The sequence below is a fragment of the Euphorbia lathyris genome, chromosome 7, assembly GCF_963576675.1.
Source record: "Euphorbia lathyris chromosome 7, ddEupLath1.1, whole genome shotgun sequence".
Taxonomy (NCBI): domain Eukaryota; kingdom Viridiplantae; phylum Streptophyta; class Magnoliopsida; order Malpighiales; family Euphorbiaceae; genus Euphorbia; species Euphorbia lathyris.
The window spans coordinates 69,401,945-69,414,727 of NC_088916.1; the positions used below are offsets into that span (position 1 = coordinate 69,401,945).

Genomic DNA, 12,783 nt, shown 5'->3' on the forward strand with positions numbered 1-12,783 from the left:
AAACTACTTACCAAATAAAATAACATTAAACCATCCAACATCGGAAAGCCTTTCCACCAACTTCCAAATATCCCAATGAGTACACTTTCCTATTCCCATGTGAACTGCACCAGAACATTACAATTATTTTTAATTTCTTAATCAGTAAACATAGCCATTATTATTTTATGGGTAAATTTCAAATAAAATTCATGTGGTTTTACTCATTTTCAGATAAAGGATTGTAGTTTACTTTTTATGAAAACGAGGATTGAGCTTTCGCACTTGGATTAATGCTATTAAAACCATCTTTAACGACTTGAAAATAAAAATTTTCAAGAATTAAAGTTGTTCAATGTCATATTTTCTATGGAACTACATTTCCGATTTTCGAAAATCTATCTTTTTTGAAACTTTCTCTCTCTAAACACTAACTTTCTCCCTCTTTATCAAACTTCATCTAAATGATCTCAAAATAAAAAAGTTGAAGAATTAAAGTTGCTTAGAATATTAGTAGTTCGTAAAATATGTCATTTTTGAAGTCGTCAAGAGTGATTTTAATAGTATCGATCGAAAAAGTCCTTATTTTGCTAAAGTCGAAAACCTCAATCCTCGTTTTGACAAAAAGTGAACCACAGTCATTTATCTGAAAATTAGTGAAACCACAATAGTTTTATTTGAAATTTACCCTTATTTTATTGGGTAATTAATTTATTAGTCCCTATATTTTGATAAAATACACTGTTTAGTCCCTGTATTTTCAAAAACACACGGTAAAGTCTTTAACTGTTTAGTCCTTGTCTTTAAACTCTCATGATGATTCTATTAGTCAATTTGGATTTGCGTTCTTCTTTTCTTTTATTTTCCTTTCCTTTAAACTCTAATGCATCTGAAATCAACTTTGAGTTTTCTTTTTCTTGATTTTCTTCTTAATCGTTCAAATTCGTAAGTATTGGGTCTGTTTTTTTTTCTTGTTCTCCATACAAATAGCTTCTTCTTCTAAATTGGATTTCCTCTTCTGAAGTTTGAAGGTAAATAGTAAATGATAATTTAATCATTTCCGAAGTTATAAACGGTAAAAAAACTAACAAACAGATGGAAGGACTAAACAGTTCACTGCGAAAAAGGTTAGAGACCTTACCATGTGTTTTTGAAAATACAGGGACTAAACAGTGTGTTTTATCAAAATATAGGGACTAATAAATTAATTACCCTATTTTATTTAAATATTTCTTTGATCATTTGGGTCAAATATATCTGTCATTTTTCAATTTTAGACAAATATAAATGCTTCCAAAAAAAACTCCATTCGGACATCCTTCAACTTGCTCTATAAATACTCATCTAACTTCTCTTACAACTCCAGAACCTATTAAGATCTTAATCCTAATCCCGAATAGTTTAACAACTTGTCCAAACTCCAAATGGGTTCCCTTACAATTCCTAAAAAACCTCATGCTGTATGCATCCCTTATCCAGCACAAGGACACATCAATCCAATGCTTAAACTAGCCAAACTCCTCCACCAAAAGGGCTTCCACATCACTTTCGTTAACACCGAATTCAACCATAGACGCCTACTCAAATCACGCGGTCCTAACTCGTTGGACGGCCGTCCTTCCTTCCAGTTCCGCAGCATTCCCGACGGACTTCCTCGACGGACACCGACGCTACTCAGGATATTCCGTCTCTCTGTAAATCCACCTCAGAAACATGTTTGGTTCCGTTTAAAAACCTTATTCAGAAACTTAATGAAAGTTCTGAGGATGATGATGATGTTGTTCCGTCGGTGAGTTGCATAATCGGAGATGGAGTGATGAGTTTCACGGTTGATGCTGCTCGGGAATTTGGTGTTCCGATTGTTCTGTTTTGGACTACTAGTGCTTGTGGATTTCTTGCCTATATGCATTATCGACAATTGGTTGACAAGGGTCTCACTCCGTTGAAAGGTAATTATGTTCATACCTTAATATAGAAAATATTGAAAATTTGTAGGGTACATTAAGATATAGGAGATAAGTTTGCGGGATAAAACCTCTATATGACCCGACCATTTGTATAATAATTGGAAGGTTATTACTAAATAGAATTTGATGATAGATGTTATTACCAAGTTGGAACGAGTTTTTTTATAACAAAATAGAGGTTATTCCTATATAGAGGCTTTACTTTATTTTAAGGTGTTGGTTAATGTAGTAAAGAGTCATTTTTTGGGTGTCCATGTATTTTGTTGAGAAGTAAGAGTTAAAATCCCTTCGTAGGTGGGCAATTAGAATCAATCTAGTGTAGATCGAAAAGTTTAGATATCAATTCAGTCTTTTAAATTCGTAAATTTTTGACAAATTAACTCGAATTTTATAATTTTTTCTTATTAAAATTGAGTATCCTGATCAATTTGTAAGAATTTGAAATCTTCATAGTTGGATTGATATCTAATATTCCATTGGATTAAATTGATTTTGATTGTCAATTTAAAAAATGTTTTTGACCTTAAATTCATTTTATTTTATTGATGGATTCAAAGCTTATTGGCATGATATTTGGGAGAGTCAAAGGTTATTACAGTCTTTAAAGTTGTAAAAGATATTTGGGAGAGTCAAAGGTTATTATAGTCCTTAAAGTTGGTAAAAGGTTCGATCATAGATTTTAGGTTTAATACATTATTTTGCATTCCGAACTTGTTCAAAAAAAACATGATTGGTCATCGAACTTTTAAAGTGTTCTAATAGTCTTTACAACTTACTTAAAATATTCAGTTAGTCCCTTAAACTTGTGTAAAATGTAATCAATTGATCACTCAATTATAAAAAAGTAAATTAAATGCGGAATATGTATTCCATACATCTTAGAATGTTATTACATACAGTAAAACCTCTATAAATTAATAATATTGGGACCATAAAATTTTATTAATTTATAGAGATATTAATTTTTTTTTTTAAGTTGTGCGCAATGCATTTATTTTAAACAAAGGAATATTACATTAAAGAGAAAGGAACCATTCACAAGAAACGAAGCAATTATAGCATTAACTACTTCTTATAATATTTTGTTACAATTTGGCAATGGTACACCAGAATTTTTGAATGTGTTGAGAATAGTTAGAGATGAAATTCAAATAGATTTAAATTTCAAGAAAAGCCAATATAGACTCATATTTTGCTAAATTATCCTAAGTATACATCTATATATACTTGGCATATGTATTTGAGAAATTATTAATTTATAGAGATATTAAAACAATGTATTCATAAAGGGTTGTTCTAAAAAATTATTATCTTATTAATTTATTAAAATTGATCATTTTTTGAAATGGTCCAAGTCGGGACCAGAAGAAATTATTATTTTAAAGAGATTAGTATTAATTTATGAAGGTTTTACTGTAATTAAAAAAATAGATTAAAAGGGAAGTTATTAATTGTTCAACTATAAAATTTGTCTTCGCTAATATTAAAACTGTATATTCCCGATCTTAGTTGTTTTACTTTTTTTTAGACGCGTGTAATACATCTTCCGTATTTAACTTACTTGTTTGCAACCGAGGGATCAATTAATTACATTTTGCACAAGTTCAAGGGGCTAATTCAACATTTTATGCAAATTGAAGGAGCTATCACCACACTTTGAAAGTTAAGGGAGACAATCAAGTTTTTTGGTCAGGTTCAGAGGGCAGCATTAAGCCTAGATTTTTTTTTTTTTTTTTTTTGAGAAAAGCCTAGATTTTATATTAAAACATGACACTATATATTATAGTTACTGACAGAAAGTTTATATTTAGTGACGAATATATTCATTGTGATTATATAACACGATTATAATCTTTTTTTTTTAAATGGCAGATGAGAGCTTCTTGACAAACGGTTATCTAGACACAGTAATAGACTGGATTCCCGGCATGAAAGACATCCGTTTGAAGGATCTTCCTAGTTTTCTCAGAACAACAGATCCTGAAGACACTATGCTCAATTTCATATTGTCCGAGACAGAGAGAGCAAAGAAAGCAAATGCTATTATCTTAAACACATTTGATGCATTAGAACATCAAGTTTTATCCGCATTATCTTCACTTTTACCTCCTGTTTACCCAATCGGACCTCTGCAACATATGCTCAACAACATTAAAGATGAAAACTTGAAATCAATCGGATCAAATTTATGGAAAGAAGAACCAGAATGTCTTAAATGGCTTGATTCAAAAACCCCCAATTCGGTAGTTTATGTCAATTTTGGAAGTATCACTGTAATGACAAGAAATCAATTGATCGAGTTCGCTTGGGGGTTATGTAACAGTAAGAAAACATTTTTATGGGTGATTAGGCCGGATTTGGTCACCGGAGATACCGCTATGCTTCCTCCGGAGTTTGTTTCGGAAACGAAAGATCGAGGCTTTTTAGCTAATTGGTGCCCGCAGGAACAAGTTCTGAATCACCCATCAATTGGGGGTTTTTTGACGCATAGTGGATGGAATTCTACGATTGAAAGTCTATGCGGCGGGGTTCCGATGATTTGTTGGCCGTTCTTCGCCGAGCAGCAAACGAATTGCCGATTTTGCTGTGTGGAATGGGAGGTAGGAATGGATATTAATAGTGATGTTAAGAGAGATGAAGTTGAAAGGCTTGTGATAGAGTTAACGGAAGGTGAAAAGGGGAAGGAGATGAAGAAGAAAGCTTTGGAATGGAAACGGCTGGCGGCGGAGGCAGCAGAGATATCTTCTTACCGGAATTTGGAGAATGTGATCAATGATGTTCTGCTATCTCCGATATCGATAGAGAAGTGATCAATGTGATCAGTGTGTTTGATAAATGTGGTTTAAATTATGCGATTGAATTCACTACAACAAATTGTCACTTGTGCCACGAATCACGCCACGTGAATTCAAAATTCGTGGCATACTTTCAATTAGCCACGGGAAAGATTGATTCTACTACAAACTTATGATCACATGATATATTTATGCCACATGTAATTTTTTTTCGTGGCAAACATGCACTTATGCCACGGATTTTATCATGGTAGTATTTTTTCGTGGCTAAATCTACTTATGCCACATATATTCTATTTCATGGCAAGCGAATTCTTGGATATCAAGGCAAAATTATTCTGACTTAGTTGTAACCTTTTCGTCCTCGTCAACACTATATGAAAATCATTTATTACCGACCAAGTTTAACGACACTAATTCTGATACCCCATCTAATGTAATGACTATTAAAAAAATGATTATTTTTGGTTTAAAAAACGGTTATTTTTTTTATGTTTTTCAAGAATGCAATAGTTGGTAAATATTTCATTATGTTAAGCTAAAACAATATTTATAATTGGCTTAATATTTAAAACTTTTTTTTGAGGCAACTTAATATTTAGAACTTAATGAGTGTAATACACTTGTTAAAAGTAGGGATAAGGTGTAAAAATACCCATAACGTTTTGAGTCAGGAGCAATTTTACTCTTAACGTTTAAAATGGTACAATTTTGCCCCTAACGTTTGTAGCCAAGAGCAATTTTACCCTAAGATTGGTAATTTGAGTCAATTTCAGACATTATTATAAAACACATATATTTTTATTCATTAATTTGCACCAATCGCATATCAATTCATTCTAAAAAAAAATTCATGTTTTTTTTTTTTTTTTTTTGCAAAATTTGACTAGATAATCCCATCATGTTTTTTTTTTTTTTTTGATAAATAATAATTCCATCATTAACCATTTAGAAATTCAGGGGATTTCTCTTTTAGCGGGATTCTTTCCCTCCCAAATTTTTTCCCCAAATTTCAAGTAACCAAACTCGCCTACGACGTTCCTCATCATCTCTCGATTAGCTGCACCCCCATCTCCATCGGCGCCAATTCACCTAAGCCAACCAAAAGTTGGTAAAACCTTTGTTTCTTCTAACTTCCTTTCGGCTCTGCTCCTTTTCTTCCAATTCAAAATCTGGAATTATATCAATTAAATCAATTTTTTCCTACTAATTATTGTAAATCTGATACGTCTTCACTTCGTTATATGCTTGTTGTTTTTCAATTCCTAAACCAAACGAAAAAATTGAATTGGGGTTCTAGGGTTTTGTATAAAAAATTGCAGGTATGAAAGCTTTTTTGAAGTTCCGTGAAGATCAAAGGCTGCTCGTTAGAGCTAAAGTCCTGTTGAGCATAACGTGTTTGCCTTTCTAGTTGCCTGTTAGGAGTCACTTAAGCTCAATGAGATATTTTTGGACAAGGTTGAAGTCCAGCCAAAGATTTGGAAGCAATTTATGCCCCCAATGCTGCATCCTGATGCAAGAGAATTAGAAATTCTCTCACTTTTGGCAACAATTATTAACAAGTATGTTGGTTATATATCTATGGTTATGTTTTTTCCCCTTCTAGTGTGTACTTGTACTCATAATAGGATGAAAGGGTAATTCATGACATTGAAACCAATTTGAGTATTTGTGTTATATGTGTTAGTGTCGCTATATTTTATTCTTGTTTACCTATTCTTCTTAAGTATCTAGGTGAAAGTCATAGAATATATTTCTAAGTAAGATATGAGATTCTAGAACTAAGGGTTTGATCCCATATTTTTGTTACCTTGTGCATTTAAGGGGTTTTTTTGGTGTATCTTTATTGTGACTTCAAGACGATATAGTCCCATTTAATGAACTCAACAGGAATGAAATGCATTTCAATCAAATTTGCTTGCATGTTTCTTTGACTATGATGATACCATTAGATGTATATGAAACTTTTAGTTAACCATGACACTAGAAGAGATCTATTATATGTTGCTACCCAATTGGGTCATAAAGGCTCATTTCCATGTTGTTATATATATCTGCATGACTGTTGTAGTAACTTGAAACTGGAAGTGACGTTGGTTGTATGCATTATAATGGTGGGTTGTTGCCTATTAAATTGGTAATTATGTTATTATGTATGTTTATTATTGTAACTACTAACTTTTTCCTTGGTATTCCTCTTGGAAGCAAAAGTATCAGTGTTTGAATGACTAAACCAATGTCTATGGAGAAACAGGTATCACATGAATGTTGCTTATAACCAATGGATTACTCTCTCTGAAATGTGATGTTTTTAGGACACTTTTTGGTTAATTTCAATTGGTCAGCTGTTGTTCGTAATATTCTAAGCAATTGGATTGCAATTCATATGTTTGGTTTTCAAATTTCATTGTGTGTCTAGTGCGATTGAAGTCTGATGGCAAGGTGAAAGTGAAGCAGAACTTGGAGCTATAGACAGCTTACTGCACTTGATTCTCGAGTGTTTCTTAGTCCCCTGTTTTTTTACCCCCGTAGAAGTTAGTGTTGGACTTCTCATGAAGGAATTTATCATTTTAGGTTTTAGTTGTGGGCAATTTTGTAGTATTTTTCATTAAAAGTATATGGCCAGTTGAACACAATCCCTAAGGCTTAAGAAATAAAATTGTAATGCACCATGCGTCTGGTGATTTGTAGGAATATGAAAATTATTTTGTTTCATTAACTGAACTATGGGTATTACTTTTGACAGCATTGTATCTCTTTTATAGAGGCACCAGTGGTTGGAAACAAGTATGGTGTCCTCAGGTGGAGCAAAACTGGAAGTGAGTTTTCTTTCTTTTTTCTTTCTCTTTTATACAAGCATCAATGGTTGGACGCAATTATGAATGTACAATGTTTTGGTAAACAAGTATTGTATCTTAACTTATCTCTCCGCTTTAAAAAAAAAAAAAACATAAAATAACTCACCATGCCTTCCTGACATGGAGAAATCTTCATTTCTTTTAAATTTTTCATTCAAACGAATTATTTATTTCTTTGCCTTCCAAAATCAACATAATATATTCCTATGACTTGGTCTTGGATAGTATTCACACAAATGTTGTATACATATGGAAAACCAACCAAATTTATAACTAAGGTAAAAAAGAAAAAAAAAGTTGAGAGATACTGCTAGAAAAAAATGAATTGAGAAACTAATGCAAGCAATTGAAAGAATGGGCTCTAATTGGCAAGCCTATATCTTTTTCATTCTTAAGTTCTTCCATAACCATTTAAGTTAGCATTAATTTTTAATGTGAATGCTACATTTAATCTGTAACACTAACAGAAATCAACTCTATACAACTTCAATATTGGTAAAGGGAAAAGAATTGACCATACTTCTAAGGTCGTGATCAAGTGAAAGTCCTCTATTCAACCTTTATTATATAATCCTAGGTTAGTGAAACAAAGCTAGTTAATCATATATGAAAACTGACTAATTATAACAAAATGCTTATATTTTACTTATTTAAACACAAATTAAAACTTAATGCCTTTTAGGTTCCAAATTGTAATGACTTTGCTGGAAGTATGCACATAATGTCATCTACTTTCCTTTTTTATCTCTCCATAGAAATCATTTTCAAACACTTATTTGGATAAAAAAAAATCATGTTTATATAGAACTTTCAAATTAGGTTATTCTCTTATGTCCTATTTATTTCTAGCAATGCCACGGAGGTTCAGCTCAAGCAGTTTATAGTATAAAACAACGAATTCGGACACAAATTATGAACTGAGTAAGCTACACACATCATGGTCCCGAGACATATTATGAACTGACGTTTCTTTTGCATAAGGTCCTTTGATGAGGTTCAAGTTCCTTCGGTTTGGTCTAGAAAGTGTTACCTAGAGGGTTAGCATTGGTGTCTTGGAGAGATTAGCTTGTAATACTATATTGAGCTTAAGTTATTCTTTCTGTTAATTTTCTATTTTTCCAGAAGGAGATTTAAATTCATGTTATAGATTCTGTTTAAGCTGGGACTATGGTGTCTATAATTGATTTTATGGTCAAATTTGTCAAGACAGGTCGGATGATATCGTCTGCTGCTTTAGTAAAAGCAAGAAAGCATTTTATTAGTATCTCATGGTACACCTTCTATTCAATACCTTTTCTTTTCTATTTAGTAGTAATCATATTCATTTGATGTTACTTCTTTATTTCCTGAAATAAATTTATAATAAAGCAGTTTGTATGGTATAAGTGCAATTTATCCCTTCTGATAGAACTATTGTGGTTTTAAAATAGGATAGAGCCTTTGGTTTTTTGAACACTGATTGCATCAATAAATACTTGCGAACAAAGTGTCGAGTAACTCTTATATGTCGTGACTTGAATCTTTGTATTGTAATATCATTCTGGACATTATTACACCATCATGGCTTCTGCTAAAATACTCACCCTCGAAAAACATGAAAGTAATGGAGAATGGACAGTTGTTTTACCTCGTCGTGGAAAATAGAGAGAAATTTCCTAAAACTGCGACATTATATTGTTTTAGTCAATTTCTAAATTGTTCATTTTATCTAGCAATGAGTTGACATGTGCATTGTAATTTTGGACTCATGATTCGTGAGAAATATATAGCTGAGACTCTGAAATTCTTCAAGCTACTCCTATATATATTTACTGCTATACTCCTATTTTCACAAACAATTTTTCTTATTGTAACTTTTGTTTTCTCTTAATAGATGATTGCTTGCCATCTGCAGAAATCACCAAGGAGCTCATGGATGAGGTGTAATTTTGAAAAGCTAACTATATTCAATTTTACTGTTTCTGGCACTATTGTTTGTATACATGGTGGACTTAGAGTTATACTTTTTTTTTTTTTTTGTCACGAGTTTCTTTATTGGATGATAAAATGATTAATATTTATTTAATAATTATTTTTTTTATTAAAAATGGTTAAAATTTTAGATTTATTTTATTCTTTTGTTCTGATTGATTTTAATGTAGCTCCCTTCTATCTGAAAGTTCATTTAATAATAATAATAATTAAAAATCAATTAAAAATAAATTGCCAAAATTTGATCAAGTTTGCCACGATTATGTTCGTGGCTAAATAAGGTTTCTAGTCACGAGTATTCTAATTTTTGCCACGGTTATGTCTGTGGCTAAGTGGAATTGATTTCCACGGACCCATATATCTTGCCACGAATATTTTAATTTTGCCACGATTTTACTCGCAGCAAAGGGATATAATTAGCCACAGACTTTTCTGTGGCATAAAAACCAATTTATGCCACGGCCATTGTTTTCCTGTGGCAACTACCTAGTCACGTTCACTTGTGCCATGGGAGTACCAACCTTGAATTTCCGTGGCTAAAAAGCATAGCCACGGAAAAATTACACTTGGGCCACGATTCTAACTGTGGCACAAGTGCTGATTTGTTGTAGTGATTATTTTGTGGTTTTGTAATAAAATTGGTGTATTAATTAGAATTGGAATGTTGCTATCACTGTGAAATCTCTCTTTTAAAGATGTTCTAAGGCTACGTCCAAGAAACCGCCTTATTTATCTTGAACCGAGTATCCACCAAATCCTTCAGTTCTACTTTATTTGAATTGTTCGTTAGAAAGAATCTCAGTTTTTCTTTCATGAGAATTTGGGGATGTTCAACATAAGTTAAAAAAAATAGAATCAGATAAGTTAGATCCTAAATCTGATAATTGCTTTTTCATTTGGATATCCGAAAGAAACAGTAGGATATTATTTCTATGATCCGGATGATCTGAAAGTAATAGTATCTAAACACGTTGTATTTCTAGAGAAAGAGTTTCTTCTAGAAACACAAGTAGGAAGCGTGGTTGAACTTGACGAAGTTCAAGAATAGGGATCGGCTGAAATAGCGAAAGCGATGGTGGAATCTGAATCTATCTCGCACGATGAGACACTAGTGCCATTACTACTCATAGGTATAGTCGAGTTCATCAAATCCTAAAGAGATTTGCATTTCTAGTGGGAGACGACGAAGAGGTTCCTGTGTTAGACAATGAACCTATGACTTATGAGGAGGCTGTTGTTTGTCTGTACATGAAAAATAGTGGGAGCTCGGCCATTTACTTAGTATTATAAGTCAATGATATTCTACTATTTGTAGGGATGTAGCTATGCTGCAATAAGTGAAAATTTTGGTTATCGGATAAAATTCTCCATAATGGACTTTGGGAGAAGCACCTTATATCTTAAGGATCAAGATATATGGAAATAGATTGGGAAGACTGTTTGACCCCTCCCAGTCTACAAACATTGACAAAGTGCTAAAATCGTTTTGCACTAGACCTAACATCATTTTTGCTTTAAGCATGACAAAGCCGATTACAGATCAATCCTAGTGATGGTCAGTGGATTGTTGGCAAGAACATTCTTAAGTACTAACAATGACTAAAGGTATGTTCCGAGTATATGGAGATGAAAATTTGAAAGTTGGAGACTTTCAGATATAAGTCATCATACAAATAAGGATATCTCATATAATACAGTTTATTCTGGACAGAGGTGCGGTTAGCTAGAATAGTTCCAAGCAGGGAACCGTAGTCGAACCAAGACCAAATGAGAGTATATAGTAGCTTCGAAAGCACATAAAAGGGAAGTTTGGAATGAAAGTTCATTACTGAACTAGGTGTGGTACCTAACATTGTTAATGAGATTAACAATAGAGATTTTTTTTCTTTTAAGGATGGCGATTTTTAACTGTTGTTTGAAGCATGTTTTGGCATAGTGAAATAATGTCTCCTTAAGATAATAGGCTTTTTCCATCTTCATCGTCTAGCATCCCTTCACCACTTTGGTCCAACGGCAAGAAAAACGGCCCAAATAATCCCTACAAACTAGACCAAAACCAATCTTCATGTTCCCCGCAACTAAGGCAACATCAATATTAATTTTTAGACCGACAACCAGTAGAAAAAGCTCCATCCTATAACAATAGCAACAGTAAGTGTTAAAGCAGAACCCTTGCGAAATGAATGAAAAGCTCGAAAGTGTTTCAAAAAGTTAAAATAGTTTTTTTTTTTTTAGTGAAGGAGGATTTCTAGGGAAGCTAGAAGAAAAAAGATCCCAACTAGGTTGGCACCTTTCAAGCAACTGAGCTAAACCCGAGAAACCGAGAATTTTATTCAAAATAAAAGAAAAAGAATAAAGAATACAAAGAATTAGGTCGTAGCCTGATTATGCAATCTATAGAGTTTAGTTCTGTTAGCATCTAAATAAACAGCTAATGAACAGAAGCCCGGAAAGGAGTTCCACCAGCGCTCTGAGGTTGCAGAGGCTGCGTATTTAGATAGACAGTCCACCGCCATGTTTGCTTCCCGGTAAATGTGAGTGACTCTGACCTCTCTAGTTCTCAGGATATCTAAGCAAAACAGCCAGTCTCCAACGAGCTCCCAGTGAACATGGCTTAGGCCTTTCCTGATTAACTGTACTGCATAAAGGGAATCACTTTCAAGCCAAAGAGGGAACCAATTGAACTCAACTGCCTTTTTGATGGCAATAACGATTGCTTTGAGTTCTGCAAAAGATGCATCACGATTACCCAGCGGATGAGCAAAGCAGCCAAGGGGGAAGCTTCTGCAGTTTCGAAAGATCCCACCAGCGCCTGCGTTTGTATGTGTTGCCGCGCTGTCGGTATTGACCTTGAACCATCTCGGGGGCGACGGGAGCCACTGGAAAACTAGTAGACATTGAACTGGCTTTGGCTTCCCCTTCAGACCAAAATTCTGTAAGATAATCCTATCTTCCATTGAGTTATTAGCGAAACCCGTAGTCATACAGCTTGCATCCTTGACGTATTTCCAGATGGCGCGCAGAACCGTGCTCACCACAGGGCTGACCCCATTAAATATACAGTCATTTCTTGCTTTCCATATGGCCCAAAATACCGAGACCACATCCACCTGCCAGAGCTGCAGAATTTGAGAGCTGAGCTTGACATTCATTGCATTCCGAAGAAGTTGATTCAATTGCATATTGCAGTCCACCTTAACCCCAAAAGCATCA

General features: G+C 33.6%; 1 long non-coding RNA gene and 1 pseudogene across 3 annotated transcripts; both read left to right on the top strand.

Moving 5' to 3' along the window:
* Nucleotides 1-1,328: 1,328 nt before the first annotated feature.
* Nucleotides 1,329-5,158, top strand: LOC136235751 (7-deoxyloganetin glucosyltransferase-like; annotated as a pseudogene).
* Nucleotides 5,159-5,663: 505 nt separating this feature from the next.
* LOC136235752 (uncharacterized) lies at nucleotides 5,664-9,632 on the top strand. 3 transcript variants are annotated; one of them, XR_010691918.1, is made up of 4 exons: nucleotides 5,665-5,852; nucleotides 6,064-7,560; nucleotides 8,810-8,870; nucleotides 9,473-9,632. It is a non-coding gene; the product is annotated as an uncharacterized lncRNA (long non-coding RNA). The 3 variants fall into 3 exon arrangements; XR_010691919.1 differs by having other exon boundaries at nucleotides 5,664-7,560; nucleotides 8,806-8,870; XR_010691917.1 differs by having other exon boundaries at nucleotides 5,665-7,560.
* Nucleotides 9,633-12,783: the final 3,151 nt, after the last annotated feature.